We start from the raw sequence: 13,649 nt of genomic DNA, 5'->3' as shown, positions 1-13,649 counted from the left end.
AATGCAGAGGTCTGCCCTGCATCTTCAGAATTTCAGTGGGAAGTTCTGGCTTATTTCTTCTGACTGTTCCCAACATGGTCAGCTTTCTCTTCTGAAGTTCATCTCCAAGGCGGTAGGATGTGAAGAAGTTGTCACATGTGATGTTATGACCTTGCAGCCCTTCACTCATTTCCAGCACCACACGCATCCCCTGATTCTTCTCAGATGTTCCTCCAGGTAGCTTTCCAGTGTATACTTGCATATTCCATGCATAGCTGGATTTTGCATCACAGGCTGCCCATATTTTGATGCCATACTTGGTGGGCTTGTTGGGCATGTACTGTCGGAAAGGACAGCGCCCCCTGAATGGAACAAGGCGCTCATCTACAGTAACATGGGGACCAGGATTGTACAACAAAGGTAACATTTCAACCCATTTATCCCACACATCTCTGATCGCAGCTAGTTTGTCTCTTTCACGTCGACCAGCTCTGGTGTCGCGGTTTTCAAAGCGGATCACACGAGATATCATGTGGAATGTCTCCAGAGACATTGTTGCACGAAAGATTGGCCTTCCATTCTCTTCATTCCATAGACTTGCAGTTGCTTCTCCCTTTGACCTGTACACTCCAGCTAATAACAGAACTCCAATGTAAGCATTCAAGTCAGTCTGATCCAGTGGCTTCCATTTCTCTTGAAACACACGTCTCCCCTCCAAGTTGGTCATTTCCAGTATAATCCTCTCTATTGGTGAGGATATGAAGAGCTGAAATGCTGATTGAATCTCATCAACTCGTGTGACAGCAAATCTTGTAGGACCGGGAGTCATTTTGATCACATTGGAAGATGACAGTCTGCCTCGGCTTGGGTGTGGTGATGTTGACCATTTTATATTACCGTCCTTAGATGCCCATGTCCCCTCTGTGGATGATGATTGCTGCATTCCTTGGTTTTCATCTGTTGGACGAACAACGGCAGACTCGTCCTCTGAATCCTCCTCATCGTAGGAAAATTGACAATCTGGATCAGCAATAACATTGTCCTCTGTCTCTGAAAGATCCTCTGGTTCTGAAATATCTTCCTCTACATCACTATCCCAGTTCAAAATCTGTGATAAAGCCTCCTCAGCTGCCGTCCTTCTGGAGCTCATTTTTGGTGAGTTTGTCAAAGAGATGACATGAGAACAGTGACAAGGACAAGTGTGAGAAAGTTCCCTCTCTTCACACACCTGGCTCTGGGTCTCAGAGGCAATCAAAATACAAACAATTGTACATCAAAGTAAAAAGTACATCAAAGAGACATGTTTATTTTGGATCTGAACAGCTATTTACCCACATTAAAGGGTCTGGGTCAAAATGACCCGCAACATCATCTTTGTATACAAACTCTGCACAGACATTCCACTACACATCAAAGTGTCCAGATTTTACACACCAGTTCATGACCCTAGATGATGAAAAGTCACCAAATTTCATCAAGAAAAAGAAAGGATAACCAGTACTTTGGTCAACACAAAAACTGAAATGGGTCAAATTGACCCTTAACATAATACAAGGGTTAAAATCCAACATCAAAGCCCTCTATTGAATCGGCACATACAGGTCTGCATATCTTGAGTAAATTATTACATGTAAACTATTCATTTCAAATCAAAACATTGTTTTGAGAAACAATACAAAACATAAACTATATTTTGTTACACCTCTACTGGAAACTGTGAGGTGCACTTTAAATGCACTTCGGACTGAGGGGATGCATTTCTGAAGAAAGCAAAAACCCAAGTACACAATTGCGTCATGTTCATTCTCTATAAATAGCCAAGATGGCTGATTAATGCATACAAAACTACATTTTCTTCGAGCGAAAGAGGCTAATCAAAAGGCCACAGTCCTTCATTCCACTTCCTAGGCTGTGCAGGTGCACATTTGCATGGCAGCTCACAGTGACCACTACTACTCCAACGTCTCCGTGTCCATCATCTGCTGACATTCTCTGATTGTTTCCTCTCTGCTGCGACTCAGCCAATCAGTGGAGGATATAGTGTGGTCCCAGTGATTATAAGGAGTGATCAGAGCAGCAATGATGGAGCATGTGCCTTGCAGTGGAGATTTAGCCAGAGGCTTCAATCTCATTGCAGTCACTTGTAGTTAGTGACTGAGACTAGCCGTGAGAAGGGCAGAGCAATATAAATGAATTGGCCATGAATGTGGATACGGCCTCAGTGCTGCAGGGACACACAGAGCGAAAGGGCCAGTTAGACAAACTATTTCATATCCCCCTTGACCTTTATTTGCCCAGTGGCCCAGCAACATTTCCAATAGAGTAGCTTTTAAATGGCCACTGAAGTTGTACTATTCACATCTTTCTTTTTTTGTCTATGCGCGTCTGTCTATAAAATAAGAGAGGGTGGGTGTTAAAGGAATACTTCAACCATTAAATAACCATTTATAAATCAATACCTCACCCCCTGTTACCTTACATTTGTCAAGGAAACACTCCTTTTCTCGCATGTAATTGGACCGTGAACATATTATAAAAAAAAATGAGAAAAGTCTAGAATAATTAAAGGAAATGGGGCCGCATTTAACAACAGCAAAACCTATGCTCTTTACTATTTCAAACATTCCGCATCTCGTCCTTGGTTTTAATAGTAATGTTTTAGCAAAAATGCATGTCTTTATGATTACGAGGTCGCACAAATTACGTTCCAGTTTTTTGCCACTCGTTTCTTGTCAAGTACCGTAGATATTGTCAGTTCTCGGGCGATAGAAAAAATAGTCTTTGAGACACAGTAAACTCAGTACTGATGAGGAGGGCTGCATCCTTTTGTAAATATTTTTACAGCAATGTACAATTGATATTTTAAAGGCGACATTTTAAACTTCCTAACAAAAACAAATACTCAAACCGTAATTAAGGAGAGTATGTTCAATTACATGGGATTTTTTTCCACCTTTTAGTATCCAATTGGCATTTAGAATCTTGTAATATAACTGGTGGTCGTAATAACTCATACGTTCCTGTATAATTAACAATGCTTGTAAATGCAAACAATTCCTTTTTTGATTATTTTATTACTTAAAAAAAAGAAATCTTTCTCCAGTTTTTGATTCTTTATTTCACATGGCGGCATGAGAGAAACAGCAAGTCTTTCTTTTCCAAGTGTAAGTAGGGTGAGTAATTGTTGTAAAGTAGACAATTGGGGACGAAGCATGCCTTTCTATACCAGTGTCTTTACTGCAGGTCACTGATTTTTACTTAAAGGATCAGACGTTTAACAAAAGATGGATTTTTGACTATTGCTGATCCTTGGAAATATCTGTCAGAAGGCCTCCTCCAATACCTCGATGCTTTGCTGTATAGGCGGCTCACAGTGAGCTGTGGATCAGTGGAGATTGACACCTTTCTTTAGGTCTGTATTCTCATCTCCCAGCTGTCCCTCTTGAAATGGCTCCCTCGGGATAAGCCGGGATTGGCTTGATTGTGTTATCGGCGACTGATCGGGTCATTGAATGATGGAATTTTGAGCCCCTGTTCTGCTTAAAGAATGAAATGTTTAAAGAAGATTGACTGTGATTGGATCAGATCCAGCACCTGCTCAAAGGGTCAATCAGGTGAAGGCAGGAGGCAGCAATCTCTGCTGTGCTATTGGCACACGAATAGAGGGGGGAATTAATGTGTATGTTGGGGTGTTGGTGGTGGATGGATAGGGGGGTCTGGAGATGCCATTCAACAGGGAAAGGTTGAAAAATGTCATCAGAGGAAGTGTCATGAGTAATTTGCAGTGGTCTCGCCATCAAACCAGTGTGAAGGTGGACGCCTCCACCTTCACACCTCCACTTCAGCCTTGTAAACTGCAATCTGATCTTCAGGGGATTCCATGTGGAAGACCATTCTGGTAGGAATCATGATTCAAACAAGGTTTTTTTTTCCCCAGATGGATAGGAAATATGTATTGATATAGCTATATGTATGTCCTACGGATTGGCATGGAATAAAGGGTTTAAAGGATAGGAGCCTAGCAAAACATCACAAGCAACATCCAGGGGAATGCTTTTAGAAATGCTGCATTTTAGCATGATAAGCAAGATAATTCTAAAATTGTATCAGAGCATTAAATTAAACAGGCACTGTGGAATTCTCTTATTAGCAGACAAAAGTTATGTTTAAATTAAGCCTTACAAATTGTGTGTCCTTGAGGTCTTACAATTGTGACCACAGCATTTCCTTCCTTGTAAAATTGTAATGATCTGGAGTATTAAAACATGTTTATGACAGTGGAATAATGAAAACAATATATTTTGAGTGTTTAATGTTCCCTTTGGTGATTTCTTTAACCTCAAATTATGCGACCATGATGCTACCTCATATGCATATTGTAATGTTTTGACTCTCTCCATAGTTATTCCCTTCTTATTCATTTTTTGGTCAGCCTCAAATAGGAATGTGAATGAGAAATGATGTGAAAACTGTAATTTTATTCAGAATTAATACCGTAATTTACACTTCATTGTGTTCCTAGAGTTCTTGTTAGCCTAACAATTTTGTTGTGTTAGGCTAACAAGAACTCTTGCTACTTGTTTGAGCATATTTAAGAAGAGAAGCTGACTTCAGCCCCAGAGTGACAGACCTTGTGTCTCTGCATGTCACAGCCAAATGAGAAACAAAATGACGGTGTCTAATTTCAGCACTCATCTGATAGGCTTTTAAAGCGAATGCAAAACTGCTTTCAACCAAAATAACCCATTTCATCTTCATCAGACATTTTCCTTAACATTGGGTTGACAGTGCACCACAATCCCCCGACACACACACACACACACACACACACACACACACACACACACACACACACACACACACACACACACACACACACACACACACACACACACACACACACACACACACTCACTCACACCTCCCACCATTAAGCTCCTGGAAACCAGTGAGCGTGAACCATGACTCAGCACCACCTGGAGAACACGCAGTTGACACAGTACAGCTCAAATGATGACGATGCAGAATGCTCACTGTACATCTGAGCTGATGCACACAGCTTTTCAGAGACATTTGTTAAAGGTATTTGTGGGGTCCTTTTTAGCTGGATTTATCCAGATTGCCTTGACAGCAAAGTCAAATAATGTTTGAGATTAAATGGCTACTAAGATGCTGCATTCACATTTTATTCCATCGAGAGGTATATGGTAGTTCTTTACAGAAAATCAGTAAATAAAGCAAAAACACAAACAAGAGCCTTCTTAAAAGAGATACATGTAATGTCTGGAGTATCCGGTGCGAACATTTAAAAAAATAAGTGTTTTTGGCCAGTGGATGAGGCACAGAATTATGCTAATTACTTACATAGTTGGAGGGACAGAATCCCATGAATAGGGTCCTCAAATTATATACTTTACATCATCACACTGAGAAAACTGAAACGTTGACTTTAATTAAGTGTATTGCCAATAAATGTCACATAATGTTTGTTGAAAGCAATAATATTAAGTTGAACCTATTATTTTTATTCAAACTTAATAGTTTTGCTTTCAACAATCCTAATATGGTTATGTGAACACTGTTGACATAATACATTTAATTAAATTGCACTTTTTTCAGTGCAGTGTTTGCAATGATTGACTGGCATTGTATGGCTTTGACAGTATATACTTTTATATATACAAAGCACTTATGTACAGCGCAATTAGAATTCAATGTAAGTGCTGAAAAATGACTTCTGAGTAGCCCAGTGCTTGTGCTTCTTCAGCCACCTACTGAAGTGTGACCAGGTCCATTGGCAGCTCCAGCTCATGCTACGAGTGCCTCCCACACATTGCATAGCCTTCTCGAAATCGCTGGGTAAATGTTCTTACATGGAAATGTACCCAATGTGCTAGGGCTTGATGTGAAGGGCGTATGAAGTCTCAAAGGTTTCACTTATCTGAAACACTTACTGCTCAGGCATGTGTGTGGATGTCTGGTGTAAGATATTATAGATGTAAGCGTTAAAGTCCGCCAGTATCTTACAAGATATAGTTGTTAGAAATTGCTTGTTAGGTTTGATTTCCACACAACTGTAAAACCCAATGTGGGTACTGACAGTCTCATTACATCCTATAATATTTAGCTGGGGCAGAGTAAGTAGGCCAAACAAAATGGGGTAATTGCAGGAAAAATGTAGTTTCAGCAAAAGATGCCGTAGTGCCAGTTTGGTAATGCTGTCTTATCCTTTTCACAGCTTGTGTTTTAAGAAACCTTTTTAGCTCTTTGTCATTTGAGGACGGTACTCAGTATTCTCACCTTTTATTCTCAGTTGTTAAAACAAAAGATTGACTGAGACTTTGCTTAAGTACAACTTTGCTTAAATTCATTGCTAGTGCCCTCATGGTAACGTGTTCAGATTGTGACGTTGTGGTTCTGCGTACAAAGTTATCGGATTCAGTCGTCTGGGAGCTATCTGTGCCAGATTTTCAGCCAATCCATTTGGTGGTTGCCAAGGTTTTAACTCAAAACCAAAAAGGTCAAGCTCATTGTGGTGCTAGAGAAAAGGTCACTACAAACGGGATCACTGAAGTTATCTCAAAGTATCCTCTGGCGACCATAAATGTCTATATAAAATGTTAATGCGTACTATTCCAAAATGGTGTGATGCCTCTTTAAATTCTGGTTCATGCGTCTTGTGAACTCTGCTATGGCTTCGTTGGGGCAGAGGTCAATGCACAAGAGTATAAACACTGAGTGGCAATTATTTTTAGTAATTTATAAAGGCAACACGTAAGAAGATATTAGTTCTCATCTACCACGCTTCTCAGAAAGGGCCTAGAAACTGAAGCTTCACCGTTTGCATAGCATTGCATAGAGCTGTTTACTTAAATTGACTGCTCATTGTGTGCCCAACATTAGAGTAGGAGTAAGAGTCCACTTATCCACCTGTTTACATGTTGTTGAATTAATAGAGCTAATTAAAGTCCTTATATGATCAGCAAGCAGTAGAGGCACCAAAGACTCTGAAACATTACACAATGCAATTTGAAATCCAGCTCCTACTTACATCTTTGGTCAATATCAATTCTTTTGCCAATTATTTCCTCCATTAATTAGGCCAGAACATACTCAGTTTTATATGATATACAGCAATGAGGGTTTCTTTTCTGCCATTTTTGCATTAAACAAATTCATTTGAAGACTTTGACGCTCGATATTTCAGATTATTTTATCAAGATTACAAAAAAAAACAACTGGCCCTGTTTTTATGATACTTAATGGACTAGTGTACCAGGGGCCATTGTCCAACCCATTTTGCTTTGTAGTGCATTGACCTTGTGCTCTCCAAGTTCTCATTGCATAGTGTTTTGTACACAATTTGTACCTGCAATTCTGAATGGGCAACATTTTATTCTGCTCATTAACTGTTTAAACTATTACCAGTGACATATTACATAGTAAAGTAACAGCTCTCTTGCTGTTTCTTTTCCAAAGTATTTTATTTGATGATTGCAGAGAACACATGTCACCCTCTGATATGAACAAAGGATTATTTTTACTTGAGGCAACTGTATGGCAGTCAAGCTTTCAGGGGCGCTTTCATGGATAGAAAAAAAAACAGACATTTGAGTTATGGCTGACTACTGCTTTGGTGAAATAACCTATGCTCAATTTGTTACCCTATCAGAAAAGACACGTTATTATAAGGAATTATTTGTTAAATATCTGTATCCAACCCTGAGCATGTCACTTTCTTCACTGGTAGAAACTAGATGAAATAATTATCAAATAAAACAGGGAACAGTATGTGTACAGTACTCCCCAACAAGAGCTATGAAGATAAAAGTAAGACATTCAGAGTCCTAGATTTGATTGTTTCTGTCATAGCTTGTATCAGCAGATCAAGTTCATCAATGGTAGTAGAGTAGTGAAGACATTTTTGTGCAGAAGTGCTTCTACACGCATAAAGGTGCGAAGAGAACCGGCGGAGATGAAGAGATAAAGATATATCATGATATAAAAGAAAATACTGAAAACAGTTGGAATATAAAACCACTCAGAGTCTTCAAAGATAAGACTCATTTAATATAATGTCAACAGCATACTGACTGGTAAAATGAGGTGATCTGTAATTACTCCAGACGCTTCTCTGGTTGTTAAAACAGAAAGCACTTTGGGTTATAGGCTGGGGTTAAGGTTGGGATTAGAGTGGCACATCTCGTAGCGTTTTATGTTTCGCCTAATTTATACATGTTACATGGCAGTCTTTATGTTTCCACTTGTTCGCTGACCTCTGAGTTTGATTTACTGCTTGTTCAATGCATTATTGTGTCCATGTGTTTTCTAAACAGTCTGCTTACTCCTAGGGAAAAATGAATGATGTAGTGTGTGAGTGGACGTGCACATGATGCTAGGGAGTGACAACAGATCCCCTATCTTAGCTGCCATGCCATGAATAATCTTTAGCTTATTTTCTGAAGTGGTATCTCCAGGCTTCTGGTCGAATTGTCTAAAAGCTAAATAAATCTGCTTGATTGAACTAATGGCACAGAGCCAAGATCCGGCACCAAGGCTCGTCTCTCAGCCTAATCTTTTTGTCACGGACACATTGACCAGCCACACACACGCACGCACGCACACACACACACACACACACACACACGCACACACACACACACACACACACACACACACACACACACATGCACACATGCACACATGCACACATGCACACACGTACGCCAAAGCTCCCTCCCAAGCCACTTCCTGATCAGGACACTTTGAACCCAACATGTGGCCCATAAGTCCTATCCACAGGTAATTAGGTTTGATGGTTAGTTGAGCAGAAGCATGGATTTTATCCCTCTTTCCGTCTTGCCTCCTGGTGCCTTGCCTCGACTGGTTTTTGATAAGCCCACAGCATCAGCCTCTTCCAGCTGAACACACATTGCGAAAGCCACCAAGGAGCATTCATTGCTTTTTGAGATGGACTGTGTACAATAAAATGATGTACACTGAAAAGGCGTGTGCTGAACATACATTTAAATTCTGGCCTGAAAAGTTAACCTTTCTTTAAACATATTGAATACCTGACTCTCTTTTGTGGTGTACACTGCTTATTTCTCCCTCTAGTGGTTTAGCTAAAGCCAGCTGTATTACATGTGTTAGGGATATGTTAATGTTCCCTCTTACTGACACTCACACCAACTGGTTGGAGTGTTGTACGAGCAAAAATGGCATTTCATTAAACTCTTTGAATTGGCTTGACCAAATTAGTGTCACTTAACATTTTATCCAAGGTTCTTTAGTTGCCTTTTTTTTCATCTAGTGGTTTTAACAAAAGGACAATCGCATGGCCTCAAAACAAGTTTGTTTAACTTGGCAGCACATCTTTCAACCTTCAACTGTGTCATAGCGTAAGTGGTTGGTGTTAGCTGCTGGGAGCCAGAATTACATTGGAAACAGCTTTGAATTCCATTTGAATGTGATACGAGGTGAGCACAAATGGACAGGCGGTATCATGCTCAAGTGACGGGTTGATTGCATCGGAGCATCTGCCAGCAGGCCTTCCAGCTGCCAACTCGCTGTGAGAACCAGTGGATATGTGTAAAAAACAAAAGTTACTTTGAATAAAAAAAGCAAGACCAACAGGAAACAGGAGCTGTCAATAAGGCTGTTTCTCAGTAACCTACCCTTGATATTTTGGTGACCATATGCTCAAATATCAGTATAACATATTTCTTGTGTTGCAGCCGTTTGATTGATTTGTTTATGACATGTTTGAAATTGGCACCGCGATTTGTATAAATATTTTGTGTGTGCATGCGTTTGAATGCGGTGAGTGTGCATTTTTGTAGACAGAACACACTCGGTGAAGTAAATGTCATTTCGACCATCTGCTTGTGCGGTGACTACTTCAGCTCAAAGCTTGTTTAATGCGGAATTAGTATGTAGATAGAAGTGACACGCTGACACCATTGTACATCTTAATAGGCACATGAAACACACGCTCGACTGTGCACATTCCAAAAAAATAACAACTGTTCTCATTCATTTAAGCTAGAAAATATATAATCTGCCTTTATGATATCAGGTGAAAGCTTTGTTTTAGAGTGTGGGACGTCAGTCTAAGCACATGCAATATTTGATAAGTTTTTGGTATATAAAATGGTTCCATCTAATAATGAAGTTATAATTTATTGATCCACATTGGGGAAATGTTTTCGTCACAGCAGCATGTAGAAAAGACATTGCACATTGGATAAAAGTAAATAAAAAAACAATAAACATACACATATCAACAGTAAAAGATAAACTACACACAAAACTGTGAATATATACATATCAATAATGAACAATATCTATCTACAGAGTGAATACAATAAATACACAATATAAGTATACAGAAATGAAGGCAGTGTACATTATGTTTGTCCATCCTATCAGCTCACAAAATGTAAATATTAAATACAATATCATGGTTACAATTTACATTTCAGTTAGCGGAATAGTTAGAGTTTTGAGTTAAATTAAAATCATCAAGGGACCGCCTGAAATCAACACATAAAAACTGAGGCTGAACTGAAATGAATCTTTCAAAAAGTCTATATATTGTTATCACAATACAGTATTACACTTACTGTATGTTTAAAACGGATATGCAGTTGTATTACCCAATTTCTTTACTGCCAATTTACCGCATGTAAGCATTTGTTTTTTTTTATTGCTCCGGAGAATTGGTACAGCACACCATTTATTTAAGCTGGCCCCCGATGCATAGTCCGTTCATGGCAGTGTTCCCTGATTGTCTTTCTCCAGCCAACCCGGCTACAGCTGTGTGCAGGTGTAGGTGGTGGAGCTGCCAGGGAGTGTTTGTCTACACCTAAACAGCACATGCCGGAACACACTGGAGATGGCCACAATACCTGCACGCCATATTGTTTTATTTACCTGCTACTATATTATAATTAGTGTTATTGAGCCTTTTTACATCATCTAAATGCACCTAAGTACTTCTGCATTGATCCCTGAATAACACCACGCAGTGAAGCCCAAACAATATTCAGAGGTGGGAGAAGTGCTCTTGTACTTAAGTAAAAGTAGAAATACCAGAGTTCAGGAATACTCTGACAAGTACAAGTCCTGCATTCAAGTATAACTACAAACATATTAGCATCAACATACACTTAAAGTACTAAAAGTATATGCACATTTCCCCATTTTGAATTCATATATTATGTGTTTTAATTAAAATGATTGATGTATTAATGAGTTCATCAAAGCCAGTAAAGGTGGAAATAAAATTCAATTACTTTGTTTTCAGCTGGGCAGCATGTGAATTGAATCATTAATAATCTAATCGTCTTCTAACATTATAAACGTTTACCATCAATCTACAGAAACAATTAAGAGATCACTCCACAATCTTCTTAAATCTTAATCTCTACATCTATGAAAGCCATTCCAGTGTCTGTTGAATTCCAACAAAGAGAAATGTTGTCAGTAGTTTATAGAATAAAATAAAGTAAAGTTAATTTAACTCAAACACATACCTATACATACTAAAGCAAGAGAAACGGATAATGCTGCGGTGGTCTCTTAACTATTTCCAGAGCTGTATATCTGCAAAGTAACTAAAGGTAGTACAACTTTACAAAGTAAGTAGTGAGGTAAAAGTACTATATCAACCTCTGAATTAAAGTGGAGTAGAAGTACAAAGTAGATAAAAATAGAAGTACTCAAGTAAAGTGCAAGCCCCTCAAACTTGTACTTAAGTACAGCCCTTGTACACATGTATTTCGTTACTTGACACCACTGACAATATTTGAGTTTGAGGCTGCTACTAATATTGAAATCTGTAAAAAACAACAATATTGAAATAATATATTTCCAATATTATTTCTCGTGCATTATTATTATGTTCACTGAATGCTCCGTGTAGGGGAGTTTGAAAATGTTATATATAAATAACAGTACCTGTTATTTCCGATGGTAATATATTGCACATATTACCATCTCTGTGACTCTAACCTTTTAGATTTTTCCTTTGAAAATTATGTTTCTTTTTTCATGATGGCATCTCATGTTTTTTAGAGAGCAAGTGATATTTACGCAGCATGAGTTCCAACCCACGGTGCAACAGATTTGAATTGGCAAAATGGCACATATATCAGAATTATGTTCATATAATGTTTTGCTTTTGCGAATTGGAAAAAGAAGAAGAAGATTTGGTTTGCAAATTTCCACCAATGGTGCTCCTCTTTTAATTAGGAATCATTTAACTAAATTGCCACATTGCCATCTGGTTTGAGGATACAACACATGCGAAAGAGATGCAATTTCCCATTTACATAGCGGAGAGAAACTTGTCAGTATGAATGGAGTTTTGGAAATGAAACACATGCCACTGAAACCGATACAATTCCAGCATGGAGAGGCTGATTTGGTTCCTAATGTCAAACAGAAGCTTGCATACATGGTTTTAATCTTCATCAATCCGTTTTTTCACATACCTTCTACAATTTTTTTGTGTTGACAAAATGATAATGTTAATATATCTTGAAAAAACCCACTATTTTCCTACTGAAATTCTGAGATTTGGGGTATTCATTCCTACCTGCAGCCTCACACACACTCTCCTATCCTCTCCCACTCTGTGTGGCTGCCCGATCAGTGGCAGCTTGCACATGTGGCCAAACTGTAAATCAGATTCAGACTTTCCATTCAAGTGCCCTACTCAAGGGACTGCACTGGCCTTTATACTGACCTTGTGGACCTTTTTATAGGCTTAGAAAAGAGCAGCAGAAAAGAGATAGCTCCGTAGTTCACACAGAAATGAAGAGCCGAGTGTCTCTTACCTTTGATTAAAATCTGACCTTTTGGCATTTTAGAACATTTGTGCATTTGAGGTGCACTGTTTTTTCCCCTATCATATCAGTGTGCACTGTAAATCATCCACAGTTTAAACATCCTAACAGAGAGGGTCTTTTTAAATCCTCTTTGGTGTGATTAGGGTTTGCTTTTAAGTGAAACTCTCCTTCAAAAAACAGAGGTGTCCTCATGGGGACGGGCACATGTTTTGCTGTTTGTCCCCCCCACACAGCTGATGCTCTGAAGAGAGTTTGGCAGGGCTCTAGCTGCTCGCCCCCTCCCTCTTTTTTCCATATCCGCGCTCTATCTCTTCCCATCACACCTGATTGCATTTGACAAATGCCCCTATTGGCTCCATATCATCAGGTGCAGCGGAGGCAGCCTAAGACTATATTACTCTGCCCATATACCACATCTGTTCTCCATTTTGCATGGCTGACACATTTGCTTCTGTGAGGTTTGAACGGGGCCAAGGCCCTGTCAGTGGAACAGCTTCATGAGTCGCAGGTTTCATTGGCTGAGGGGGGGGGGGGGGGGAGTCCTGGGGAGCGCGTTAGACACGGCTCCTAGCGTCACTGCTAATCTTTTACAAGGTGTGAACGGGGCACAAAAGGCCCAGTTATTCACCATGGTAAAGAAGCATGTACACTTAAATTCTATTGATGGACACAGTGGGAGGGTTTGAATTAGATCAGCCATATAACAACTGGGGATTTGTTTAGAAATGTCCTTTCCATTTCAGACTATCGATCACTAAAAGCAACGTTTGGAACCACAGCACATTACTTCACTCGTGTACATTGCCAGTTAAGCAT

At 39.4% G+C, this 13,649-nt stretch overlaps 1 protein-coding gene across 13 annotated transcripts in view; it reads left to right on the top strand.

Annotated features, from left to right (window-relative positions):
* LOC134871779 (RNA-binding protein Musashi homolog 2) overlaps nt 1-13,649 on the top strand; it is a 249,768-nt gene that overhangs the window by 83,556 nt on the left and 152,563 nt on the right. The gene's annotated exons all lie outside the window — the stretch shown is intronic.

The sequence above is a fragment of the Eleginops maclovinus genome, chromosome 11, assembly GCF_036324505.1.
Source record: "Eleginops maclovinus isolate JMC-PN-2008 ecotype Puerto Natales chromosome 11, JC_Emac_rtc_rv5, whole genome shotgun sequence".
NCBI classification, from domain to species: Eukaryota; Metazoa; Chordata; class Actinopteri; order Perciformes; family Eleginopidae; genus Eleginops; species Eleginops maclovinus.
The sequence above is the reverse complement of the archived record's forward strand: the minus strand, read 5'-3'. Positions and strand labels throughout refer to the sequence as shown.